The sequence below is a fragment of the Protopterus annectens genome, chromosome 5.part0 (assembly GCF_019279795.1).
Source record: "Protopterus annectens isolate FY-2018-M chromosome 5.part0, PAN1.0, whole genome shotgun sequence".
Lineage (NCBI taxonomy): Eukaryota > Metazoa > Chordata > Ceratodontiformes > Protopteridae > Protopterus > Protopterus annectens.
The window spans coordinates 522,123,800-522,135,906 of record NC_056735.1 but is presented as its reverse complement, the minus strand read 5'-3'; positions in this window follow the sequence as shown (position 1 = coordinate 522,135,906).

The window sequence follows — 12,107 nt, the reverse complement described above, 5'->3', positions numbered from 1 at the left end:
ACGAATTATGAATTATTTGGGTGATACTGCAGTTACCAGTAATAGATGAAAACCAACAATTTCAAACATTTACAGAAACTGCATTAGAAATGCATTTACTCAAAGATGTTACCATGAAAGGTTATTATGAAAAATAACATCAGTTAGGATAGAAATTCAGCCTTATTTTTCTTTTAAAGACGAAACATATTATATCAAGGGCTTTGTGCTCAAAGTTGACAAAATCTAAATATATAATATGCAGTCAAATAGCAATGACTCAGAACAAGCACTGCAGTCTTGTACCATATGCAATGCATACCCTGTCAACAGTTCAAATGAATATGTGTAGCATAACAATGCAGTCTTCAGTGGAGCCATGTCATTTTTTTTTCTTTCTCAAAGAAAACATGAATCTATTACAAGGCATCAGTTGTGCTTTCAAGTCTGTATTCTCATGGCAGTAAAAAACTGATAGTGTCAATAAGATTTTGTAACTACAAATTTTAAAACACATTCTAACAAGTGGTGGCTGTATTATACAAGGAATATAATTTAATACAATCAGGAAGGTGAATCAAAGAACACATACGTATATGTATGGCCCCAAACATGTGTCCTAGGAGCCTATGGTTTGCAAACAGCCCAAAGCTAAACTTAATTCTCCACTGGCTAGATGCATTTTCTTTGAATGTGGGTTTTAATATCATTTCAATGAATGTGAGCTTCAAGGGCTAAGTCTGTTTTCATTGTGAGACTGTATTGTTTCTTAGCAATTGCCTGTCAGTGTTTGTGCTATTCTATTTCAATATCTCTAATCACTGTAGAAGTAAATAAGAAAACTGTATGCTCATTGATAGGTTTGAACAGTGTGTATAGTAACTGGGGAGAAATAGCCAAATAATATAACACTGGAATGGCTGAGGAGGGAGCTGCTCCAGGGTAGGGAGTGGGGATGGGTAAAGGATTTCTCAGGAATGGCTGCTCTGGGGGAGGTCGCATTTTGTTAATCTGCATAGAGTCCCATTTCACCATGATCTGGCTCTGGTTGAGGGCCAAACTATAATACCAAATAAAGCTGCAATGTATGTAAAACATTTGTGAGAGATCTAAGGTCAGAAAAAGACGAGGTAAGTCATTTTGTGAGTTTCCACATTGCGGATTGCATGAGGTAAGTTTTTATTATTTTCCTTAATGCTGGCAGGATCGAAGCAGGTATTGGGGGAAGCACATACTTCTTGCCATCTTTGCTCAAGACTCGATCAAAAAATAACCTTCATTTCAAAGATGGTTGATTTGGGAGATTAGAGTATAATTAAATGTTGGCACTCTCTTAGTCATGAGGCAAACCTTAACTGAGATTGTAAAGATCACACCAACTGACCTGAGAAAAGATATGCACATTTTTACTAAAGAGCTTAAGATCATCCTAATTTTAAAATCCTAATACATTTGTTTACAAATGCAAAAAATGCATTGTATCAACTGAATTTCAATTTATTTTGAAATAGGAATGTAATACTCATTTGATTTGTTGTATAAGTAGCTAAGATTTCTCCAACAGTTTTTTTTAATTATTTTTATTTAGTTGTCTTAATGAAGTAGCTTTATAAGACATCATTTTAAAGTATTTTGTTTTTCAAATAGTTAACTGTTTATACATTCATCAGTTAATACATACCATAAATAAAAAAATATATATATTAAGATGTTTTAGAGTAATGGAGTTCAAATCTTGTTAAATGTATATCACACATTTTAGTGCAATTATGTGCGTTATGTTAGTATTTTGGGGGTTTTGTTTGATCTTTGACTTGTTCAAGTTGTCTTCTGTTAAGTAGTAGGAATAGAAATTTGAGTTGTCAGAAAAAAACTTCCACCGATGTGTACATTTCTCTAAGTGCATTCTGGGAATACTAGAAGCAGGTCTGTTGAGGCAGTTAATACTGAAGTGACTGACAGCCTCACTGGGTCTTCTAATTTACTGAGTTACTCTTGTGTACTGTGCTGTGTTCCTCAAGCATTTATTACTTGTGTTAATCTTATGTGTGTCAGTATACCACAGAGTTTAAGGTTGTGACATAGTAACAAGTTTAAGCTCTTTGTTTCATAGCTTCACTCCATCTGCAAATGATGTTAACTCTTGTGCTCCTTGATTGCATTAACAAGATATTGATGCCTACAAGGTTAACCTGCTTAACATATTGAAGGAGTGAAAATTCAGCATTGTTAGTTACCATCACAACTCTAGATGTGTGTATTCTTATTTTAGGTTATGATGTTTATATTTGTTTACGCCATGTTTCTTTCCATTTATTTGGCACTTATCCCTCAAACAGACAGAGGCATCTTGCAAATGCTTGCCCATCCAAGCCTTAATATATTCCTTTAAATAACCTTAGGGTACCAAAAGTTGGCAGATATATTTGAGAAATATAGCTAGGGTTAGGTCATTAGCCTACTGTACATCTATAAACCATGAGGACAAAGTTCCAAAATCAAGGGGATTTTTTTAAATTTACTTTAACTTACTTAGACATTTTAGAGAACAGCAGGTTTTGCATCAACACAGATTCTTCTAACAACAAGGAAGAAGTAAAAAGTATAAAACTCTAATATCTTGCATTATGGCTGGTAATCCTCAGGGAAGTTCAAAAAATCAGGGACAGTTGAAAGCTATCATAGCCAGCCTTAAGCATAGGCCAACTAGGCAACTGCCTAGGGTGCCGCTCTAGCAGGGACACTATTCCAGTAATCTGGATAGTGTAGGTATGCCAGGATGGGGGCACCAATCAGTGTGGGGAGGGTGCTGTGGAGCCCTTTTACCTAAGGGACCAGTTGACCAAAGGTCGATCCTGAGAGCTATGTGGGAAGGTACTGCGTATGGGGGGTGTCTATGGATGAAATGATTAGCCCTTATGTTTGCTGTTATAATTCTGGCTTTGGAGGACTAATGTGTACTGGATGAGAGATACTGGAAGTACAACTTGTACTGTTTCTGTGAAATAAAAAATGCATTAATATAATCATAAACTTTTTTATTCTGACATAATCATTCCAGATGTTGTGAGTGAGCAGTGTGTATGGGGACTGTCTGTTGATAAAATTGCAGTTCTGGTGTTGCAGGCCTAATGTGTATTTTGGTGAAGCAAGGTGGAATTGTAACTGTTGCTACTGTTTCTGTTAAACAAAAGTACATTAAAGCAACCATTATTTCATTTTTTTTTTATCTTGGCAGGGTCAAAACAGATAGTATGGGTAGTTTCTGGATATATAGGGGGTATATGTGGATACAACGATGGGCTGCTTACTTTTGTAATTCTAACTTTGCAAGACTAATGTCCATTTGGGTGAAGTAAGACAGAAACAAAAATACATGATGTGATAACATTTATGTATTTATTTTTATCCTGGACAGGTCAAATCAAATACATTATTGGTCAGGTAATGGGTATGGGGGATGTCTGTGAATGAAATAATTGTCTTTGCTGTTGTATTTGTAAGACTATTGTGTATTTGAGTGAAACAAACTGGAATACAAGCTGTGACTACTACTATGGTGAAGTAAAAATATATTATGTAACCACACATTTTTTTCCTGGCAGGGTTAAACCAGATACTGTTGAGTAGTAAATGGTTATGGGGGCTGTTTTGCTTTTTTTAGCATCTTTATTGAAATATCTTTATTGAAATATCACTTAAGATATAGGTAAGCATACGTTAATGCATACATTAATATAAAAGAAAACAAACCATATTAACATATTCTCAGGTGCAAACATTATACATTGCATTTATTCTTTTGTATGATTATCATCAGTCCAACACAAAAGTTATTAAAATTGATAAATTCCTGTCTTCCCTTAAACCTCACTCCTCCTCCATAACATTATTCTGTATGTAATGATCCCACAATTTAATTTTTTTTCTATGCAATTTGCTCCTACCGCTTTCTAAAGAGCCCACTTCCAGTTCTTTTGTCTCTGCTACAATACTCAGTACTTCTAATACAGATGGTTTAGACATTGATTTCCATATTGATGTGATTGCTCTTTTGACAGCCACAAGAATGAAACTTAACAAGGCCTTATTATATCTATGCAATTCAGACCCTGAAAAAAAATCTGTAGTTGCACTGATTTTCTCACCCAATATTTCTGACAGAGTACTCTATGGAATTTTTGATGTCTGCCAAATCATTACACTCCCAAAAACCCAGTAACCTCTCTCTTCCAATTACAGCTCCAATACTTGCCATCAGCTTGAGGAAAAAGTCTTCAGAGTCTGCTTGAGGCATACAAATACCTATATAAACACTTTCAACCAAAAATCCTCAATCTTCTAGACTTTGTTGCATATTTGGGTGCCTCACATATGTCCTCCCATTGTTTCCTTGTGAACTGCATATTCAATCTCCCTTCCCAGTCTTTTCTAACCTTCTCTTATTGATTCCAGTAATTATCATGCAATATTTCATATACCCTGCTAAATGCTCTATTTTTTAACAGCAGATTCTGTTATAAAGCCAAATAAAATCTCTACTTAAGTTTTTCACTTAGGATTCCCCATTCCTTTCTTGTTTAATTTGCCATTTTTTCAGGAAGTTCCAGCCCCCTTTTGTCTATTCTCTGTACCCCTAATTGAGTCATCTCTATCAACAAAATCTTTTTCCATTCTCCAGTTGGCCTAGTTCTCAGAATACTTTGTGTTACTTTATGAATATAATATTATGTGTGTCTGTTGTTATTCTCCTTCAGGATCTGTGTCCAAAATTCCCACTTTCTCCTTATTTCTTGAAGGTCTCCCAGCTTCATCACCATCCCTTTTCACTTTGAATTATAGTTTTATGCTTGTGTTATATGTATAAGCCTTATATGTATAGCTCTGAAATAGTCCTTCAAATCAAGTAATCCTAAACCACCTTGTGCTATTCAAAGGTCAACTTCTACCACTTAACCCTTGACCCCCCCCCGATAAATCCTTCATCTCTTTATTACTGTCCACAACTTATTCTCTGATATAAGGGGGCTGTGTGCTGATAAAATAATTGGCCTTGATTTGGTTTTGGCTTTTCACGACTAATGATTATTTGGTTTAATCAATCTGGGACTACCATTCATGTGAAACAAAAATACATAAGCAATAATGCCCTCCAGGGTGTGCATTAATGTGTAATTAATGCCCACCCAGGGTGATATGAGGCCAACATTGAAGGCATAGAGCCTCTATACACCTGTAAGGGCTTTAATTACAAATTAATACACACACCCTGGAGGGCATTATTGTACTTTGAGAATGGGCTCTCTGTAAAATTGTTGTGTTTTACTTACTTTTTTAAAAAGTATTATGTTATTTTTTTATATATTTTTGATGTAAAATAGTTCCTCCGCATAATCTTTCAAACTTTCTGTAGCATATGTTAATGGTGTTGGAAGAAGGATTTTGTATGAAAAACAATCTAGTTACTTAAAAAAATAAATAAGTAAGCAGAATGCAACAATGTTACAGAGAGCCCATTCTCTCTCATTCATACACAGTCTCTTCTGCTTTCACACACACATATGTATACACCAACAGTCTCCTCAGGTTTCTTACTGGCATTCACTCACACAAGCACAACTCTCAACCTCTTAGCACAAGAAATCTGGACAAAACCAAAAATAATGGTGGCACAAAGCCCCAAAAATACTGACAAATTTTATATATTGCTCTTACAAACATAGAAAGGTGCTATAATAAAAGGTTACAATGCATTTTCTAAAAGATATAAAGCTGAAACTGAAATGCATGTCATTATTTAATGAAGTCACATCTCACAGATTTGCCACAACACTTCATAAAGTCACAAGTTTTAGGGTTCCTATTACTACATCAAAAACTGTAAATGTCCAATGGCCTAAAGACTGAAAATGCTGGACCTTGATAAGCTTTTTGTGAGATCACAGTACAGTGAAGATTGGAATATTTGCCCTTTCCTCACTGTAGTGTGATCTCGGAGTTGGTATATGTATTCAGCTGGGGGTGTGGAGGGCTGGCATTTTCAACCTTTAGGTTTTTTGATACTTGCAGTTTTCGATGTTCTAATATAGAACCAAATATTATGAGGAAAAGACAAAAAATATAAAGCAAAACTTTGGACATTCTGTGAAAATTTGGACAGTTGAGAGCTATGCACACAGGACCGCTCTCTCTCTCTCTGTCTCGCAGTACCACACACGCAGTCTCCTCTACTTTCATACATGCATTCACTCACACAAGATTACTCTCATGCTCTTTCAATCTGTCTTACATACACACACACACACAAAAACAGACACCCAGTGTCCCCTGCTCTCATACATGCATTCATTCACACAAGATCGCTGTCACTCTTTCTTGATCTCTCACACATAGTCTCCTCTGCTTTCATACATGCATTCACTCACACAAGACTGCTCTCTCTCTCTCTCTCACACACAGTCTGCTCTGCTTTCATACACACATTCACTTACCCACACAGACAGAAACATAAACACACACACACACACACACACACACACACACACACACACCCACACACACTTTTTTTTCTGCTTATTTTATTTACACTCACTAAACAGCAAAAGAGCTCTGTAGCTAGGGTAAAGTATTTTTTTCAGTCAAAGCTCTACAGCAGCTTGATATGCTGCCATGAACAGCGGACTCATTTTACAGTGGGCATTACTTGTACATTACTACTCTGCTGGAGAATGTTCATTCTCCAATCAGCATGCTAATGTACAGTTTGTCCATTCTTTAAATTAATGTAACCACTACTTTTTTTTATCCTAGCAGGGTCAAATCAGATACTGTGGGTAGTCAATGGGTATGGGGGCTGTCTGAGGATGTAATGATTGGCTCTAATATTTGAGTTAAGCATGCTGGAATATAAGCTGCTATTATTGTTTCTGTGAAGCAAAAATATATTAATGTAATTGTTATTTTTTGGCAGTATTTATGTGAAAGTAACTGAGCATTGTCACAGTAGTGAAGTGATTAATGCTGCGATGTCACATTGCTTGATTCTCTGAGTCTTTGTTTGTGGCTTCTGTGTGCAGTCTGCATGTCTTTTCTGTCACTGTGTGGGTTTTACTAAGGTGCTCTGGGTTCTACCAGCTCCCCAAAGATATGCCATGCGTGAATTGGTGTTGTTCCAATTTGCATATAAATAAACATGTAGTGTGAGTAACTAGCTGCATGTGTATGTGTTGTGGGCACACGCAGAATTCTACAGGATGACAGTACAAATAATAAACATTAATTATCTTTCAGAAAGGCACATTGGTACAATGGGTAATGTTGCCACATCACAGCAAGAGGATCTGGAGTTTGGTTTTTCACTGGCATGTCTTCTGTGTAGAGTCTGCATTTCCTCAGTGTTCCTGTGTGGATGTTCTCAGGATGTTCTGCTTTCTGCAACACTTAAAAAAAAAGCAATAACTTCGATTGTGAACTATAAATTACCCATACATGTGAGTGCATGGATGTGTAATATGAAAGAAAGACCTGGCAATATACTTCTGTTTCCCTGTTTGCCTTGTAAACTCTATGGATATCGATGGTTGTTCATAGGGTCACTGTAGGAGTCAGATTGGGCTCATAAGAGAGTCAGTGAGTGAATTATCTTTTAAAAATAAAACAAAAATACATCACAGAGCATCTAGACTCTGTGTTTCCTGTTGTTTGGCAACCTCCATACTCCCAGGTGTGTAAGTGGATTTTTGACACAGACTTACAATGGGTGACTCAACCTCTTCACTAGGCCTCGGTCTAAAACTAGCCGTGCCCAGGTTTGTATTCAGAAGGGTATGTTACTAGTTAGGTGGGGGGTGGAGACAGCGTGGCCATTTTTTTTTCCTTAATTTTTCTCAGTGTCAGAATTCAGAGGCTTGCACAGAAAATAACTGTAGCTTATCTATAAGCAATGTACACCATGTAGGAGAAATATAGAAGTATACAGATGGTGATTCTTTGGTGTCAGGGATTAGCAGACATGCTGTTTATATGAATACTAGCAACAGTGTAAAATGTATGAGTATAGCTGTTTGTTCTTTCACTTTCATCCTGATCTCACACCAAAGTGGTTCATAGAAGGTGACTATTTTGGGGAGGTTAGGAAGGCAAACACTATATCTAGATATGACCTCTGTATCATAAACATTTGTCTTTTTATTTTATTGGGAAATATTATCTTAACCTTAACCATTCTACACAATTTATTTCTTTCCCTAGTCAAGACGTTTATTCAGGCCTTCATTGGATTAAAAGATTAAAAAACATGTCTAAAATGCATCTTAGAGAATCTAGAACCCCATATCTTTAGGGGGCTAGCAGCTAGCCAGACCCCTGGCTTAATCAATTTATTTTAGTGAAGTATTGGCCAGTTAGTATGCTGAAAGAATTGAAGGAAATGCTGAAGACTAAGCCAAGATATGGAAATATAGGATGATGTCATCCAGATGGTGAGAGCAGACTGGGGGAGGGGGGTTAGGCGGTAAGCAAAATAAGAAATAAGTTTTGTCTAAATTGAATACCTAGTGTTATAAATTCTGCTTTGCCTTTAATTTGTTTGTGTCTTTCGGCTTTTGCTGGTTAGGGGTCAACACAGCAGAACTCCGGTCCGCTAATGATTGGTAGTTGATTTTTACGTGCCGAGTTACCAGCCCTGATGCACAACCTTCAATGAAGGTATGCCTATTCACGCATGTCTCCACGCAGAAGACGTTCTTGCTGAGAATTGAACCGGACAGCATCTTACTGTGAGGCGACAACGCTACCGCAGCACCACTTTGCCTTTAATGTTGGTATAAAATGTATTCACTTTCTTCAGGTCAGTGCTCATAGCTTCATATGTATATTTCTAAATATACCGAACTTGAAAAGAAAATGAGGAATAAGTGTACCAAGATCTGAGACTGTCTAGTACTGCATAACTGCTGATCTCTGTTTTTAGACAGCGGTAGCTCTCCCATTCATAGCTGTTCTAGATCCGCCACTGCGTGACTTGTATGAAAGCTACTTAGTGGGCATAAATAACATCAAACAATTGCAAGCATTTGTGAATTTACTCCAAGTAACATTTCTTTCACAACCTTTGAACACTGACTCAATACGTCTTCTTCATATAACAAAAAATCCACTAGCCACCACTGGATAGCAAAGAATTACTTTGCACCTCCCCATTCATTAAAATAAATAAACACTCATATAGGCAGTCTGTCTGGTTTCAATTTACTGATATTCTTTAACACACATATTTCTTTTGTATCTGTTTCATCTTACATTTCTCTTAGGTTAGAGATGGCTCCCAAGTTTCATCCATCAGTTGTTTCCTAGCAGATTTACACATCTTTTTATTAATGTTATATGGCTTTGCAATATTTTATTATAGTTGCTCTTGTAACATTTTTATTTATGTGTAATTATTACATTTAATACTGTCATCTTTATGTGAGATTCTTGTAACTGATCTAGTTCATAATTCAAATAACACAGTGTAAAAAAATTGCACCTAAGCTGAATGTCATTAAAGTGTATATGGTAAAGGAAATGACTGAACAAAATTCAAAGTTACTTTTTTATGCCAAATATTTTATAGCTAAATTGCAGTGTGTCATTTATAATTCTATTTATTTAACTCTTTATTTAATGATTTCATTTTATAGCAATATGGACAAAATTAGAGTTAGACAACAAACAGAATCACAGTGGAAACAAAAACCTACAGTGTCACAGGGAATGACACCAACAATGTTTTTTTTTTTCTTGTTGGGCAACTGATAGTCTATTTAAGCCTAGCTTGTACTACGGAAGCATGAAATTCATCTTCCAAAATGTGGTAACAATATTTCTATTCAGTATTAGGAAATCCACCAATAAAACCATTTAATAGGTCTATAACATCCTATATGAAAAACTCTGTTTTGGTCATAACGAAGGTTACCAAGCTATATAATAAGCAAATTACATTTCCTGGTTCTTCGCTGCTTTCCATACTGTGTAACAATTCCATAGACAATGCTTTGCCAGAGATGGTCTGCACCTGTCACCCCAGGGATTCAGGTTACTGGCTAAAGCTCTTTCCACCCCTATAGTGCCTTTTTTAGGCAAGGTTCAAAGGATAAAAACACCACCGTAACAGATACAAACATGCAAAATCTGAAGGTAATGCTACTCAATGCTAGAAGTCTAAACCTCAAAATGCACTCTCTCGAGGCACTCCTAAAAATGGAGAACATCAATATCTGTACAGTAACTGAGACCTGGTTCAAGGCTCCAGAGACCACCCCTGCAATACCAGGCTACTATTCTTACCACACTTTTTGGCCACAAAATCAAGACTGAAACACTAAAGGTGGAGGAGTGTCCATATTCACCAAGGATATTCACACCTCCAGGTTAGTTGCCCAACACAATGCATCTGAAATTCTCCAGGTGCAACTAACACTAGGTAAGACTGCAATCCAAATTGTAGCTTGCTACAGATCCCCCACCACACCCCACGATTCTCACTACACTTTTCTAAACATACTGGAAAATATTAAGATACAACCAAACACCATAATACTGGGTGATTTCAACTACCCTGCCATTAACTGGGAAAACTACTCAGGTACCAACTCCATTTCCCAACGGTTCTTGGAATTCATAAATTCCAACGCCCTGGATCAACTAATCCATTGTCCCACCAGGGGCTCCAATATCCTAGACCTGGTCATTACTAACATGGAAGATAGATGCTCCACACCAGTGGTCACTCCCTCATTGGTCAGGTCTGACCATAAGCAAATCACCCTTGACATCCACATCCCACCCCCATCCCTCAGTAAGGAAACCTCCTTAAAAAACTTCTCCAAAGCCATCTTCATGCTACTGAAGTCAGAAGTGACAAACTTCACGACTCCCAAGCAGACAGGATCTGGAAGTTCAACTGCAGAATCCTACACTAAGGCACAGTATGAGCACATCCACTCGTGCATGAATCGTGCCATCCCAAATAGAACCAAGATGCTCTTCTCCAAAAAAAGGAAGCCAATCTGGTGGTCCCCTGCTATAAACAAACTATTCAACAGAAGGAAGAAACTATTGCAGAAAAGAGGAAAATCCCAGGATGCAAAAAACTCCCTCACCAGCCTCAGTAAGAAGCTGAGATCCCTCATAAAATCCTCAAAAGCTAGTTATGAAAATAAAATTGCCAAAGATTCCAAAGACAACCACAAGGCATTCTATAGTTATGTCAAGAATCTAAATGGCAATGCTCAGATCTGCTCTGAGCTACAACAGAATAGCATTAAATATACTGATCCCAAGGATATTGCCAATATCCTGGCAGATCAATTTAGTGCCAACTTCACCCCCCTCTCACCACCTAAAGGGCCCATCTCAATACCAAAAGATTGCCAAATTCCAGTAATCACGGCCACACAGGTAGAAACTGCACTCTCCAAAGCTAAGAATACAGCATCCATGGGACCAGATGTCATCCCAGGCTGTGTACTATATGAACTACAAAATGAACTGGCACCTCACCTAAGTGTCATGTTTAATCATAGCCTCACCTCAGGCTTCGTGCCCACTGAGTGGCACACAGCTACAGTTATCCTGCTCCACAAGGGAGGATCCGCCTTGGATCCCGGGAACTACCATCCCATCAGTCTAACAAGCCTGATCCGCAAGGGCATGGAACTCATTATCATGGAACTTGTAAACAAAGACATTGGCAACCTTCAAACACTGGACCCCACCCAGTTTGGGTTTGTGAAGGGCCGATCTTGTCTCCTGAATCTGATTGACTTCTTCAAATCAGTCACCAGAGCTGTGGAATGAGGGTAAGGTGGTCCACACAGCCTATCTGGACCTTGCCAAGGCCTTCAACACCATTCCCCACTCTGGAATCATAGATAAACTTACTAAGCTGGGCATAAATCCCTACGTCACTCGATGGGTTGCCAACTGGCTTACTGACAGAACCCAGACTGTAAAAGTAGCTGACTCCAAATCCAGCTCCAGACAAGTGACATGTGGAGTACCTCAGGGTTCAGTCCTGGGACCACTCTTGTTTGGCATCTACTTCAGTGAAGTACAGGCCAACACTAAGGGACTCTGGCTAA